The sequence below is a fragment of the Cucurbita pepo genome, chromosome LG15, assembly GCF_002806865.2.
Source record: "Cucurbita pepo subsp. pepo cultivar mu-cu-16 chromosome LG15, ASM280686v2, whole genome shotgun sequence".
NCBI lineage: Eukaryota > Viridiplantae > Streptophyta > Magnoliopsida > Cucurbitales > Cucurbitaceae > Cucurbita > Cucurbita pepo.
The window spans coordinates 6,912,073-6,914,029 of NC_036652.1; the positions used below are offsets into that span (position 1 = coordinate 6,912,073).

At 42.5% G+C, this 1,957-nt stretch overlaps 1 pseudogene; it reads left to right on the forward strand.

Annotated features, from left to right (window-relative positions):
* LOC111811482 overlaps window positions 1–1,957 on the forward strand; it is a 17,779-nt pseudogene that overhangs the window by 13,035 nt on the left and 2,787 nt on the right.

The window sequence follows — 1,957 nt, forward strand, 5'->3', positions numbered from 1 at the left end:
TCAGGGATTGCTTGATAGATAGCTGCTAAGGCCATTTGATACTTCCTTTCATCAAGACTATCCAGAGGCTCAGTTGATTCGATTGCGTCCCACACCCCTTGAGCACGCAAATAGACCTTCATCTTCATAGCCCATGCTGCGTAGTTGGTTCTCGATAACGTTGGGTATTGGAGTGATACCAGACCTTCCTTTGTTGCAGTCTTCAACGACTCTCCTCTCTCTCCAGTGTTGTTATTATTTCTCGGCATGATCTTTGGCATGTAACCAAGCTCTGATACCAAATGTTAGAGAACACTCATACAACTAAGAGAGGAACCAAACCAACATTCTCTATTCAACTAGTTACAGAATACATATATAGACAGAATAGTCACACTAACCGCTAGTAACCACCCTTAACCGCTACTAACCACCCTTAACCGCTACTAACCACCCTTAACCGCTACTAACTCCCCTTAACCGCTACTAACTACCCTTAACCGCTAATAACTACCCTCAGCTAACATACATTGAAATACAAACAGTAAATAAGATTAATTACGGTTAATACAAGATTAAATAAACTAACATTCATTACCATCCCTTTTCTTTTGCAATCTGGAGCCTGGACCATCCCTTTTCTTTTGCAATCTGGAGCCTGGACCATCCCTTTTCTTTTGCAATCTGGAGCATATTCATTACCATCCCTTTTCTTTTGCAATCTGGAGCATATTCATTATAGCAACCCCACTTTCCCCTTTCTTTGGTTGCCAGCTTAGCATATTCATCATCCCTCTTCTTTGGTTGCCCGCTTACAACGCTTGCAATATGCTCCCTTTTCTTTTGCAATCTGGAGCATATTCATTATAACAACCCCACTTTCTCCTTTCTTTGGTTGCCAGCTTACAACGCTTGCAATCTGGAGCATATTCATCATCATCTCTTTTCTTTTGCAATATGGAGCATATTCATTATAGCAACCCCACTTTTCCCTTTCTTTGGTTGACAGCTTAGCATATTCATCATCCCTTTTCTTTGGTTGCCCGCTTACAACGCTTGCAATCTGGTCCCTTTTCTTTTGCAATCTGGAGCATATTCATTATAGCAACCCCACTTTCCCCTTTCGCATATTCATTACCATCCATTTTCTTTGGTTGCTCTTTGGTTGTCAGCTTACAACGCTTGCAATCTGGACATCCCTTTTCTTTTGCAATCTGGAGCATATTCATTATAGTAAAATATGCAATGCACCATTTTTCCCTTTCTTTGGTTGCCAGCTTGGCATATTCATCATCCCTTTTCTTTGGTTGCCAGCTTATATCAACCCCACCCTTTTATCCCATCCGCAAAATATGCAATGCCCCACTTTCCCCTTTCTTTGGTTGCCAGCTAGCATATTCATCATCCCTTTTTTCTGGTTGCCAGCTTATAGCAACCCCACCCTTTTCTTTTGCAATATGAAGCCTCACTTTCCCCTTTGTAATCTAGAACATATTCATTACCATCCCATCCCTACGCATTTCCATCCCTTTTCTTTGGTTGCCAACATATTCGTTGCCAGCTTATAGCAACCCCACTCTTTTCTTTTGCAATCCCCCACTTTCCCCCTTGTAATCTAGAACATATTCATTACCATCCCATCCCTACGCATTTCCATCCCTTTTCTTTGGTTGCCAACATATTCATTACCATCACCATCCCATCCCTACGCAACTAGCTTGCAATCTGCACATCCCTCTACCCCACCCATTTATCCCATCCCTACGCAGCTAGCTTGCAATCTGCACATCCCTCTACCCCACCCTTTTATCCCATCCCTACGCAGCTTGCAATCTACGCACCCCACCCTTTTATCCCATCACTCTTTTCTTTTGCGATCTGGAGCCCCACTTTCCCCTTTGTAATTTGGAACATATTCATTACCATCCCATCCCTACGCATTTCCATCCCTTTTCTTTGGTTGCCAACATATTCATTA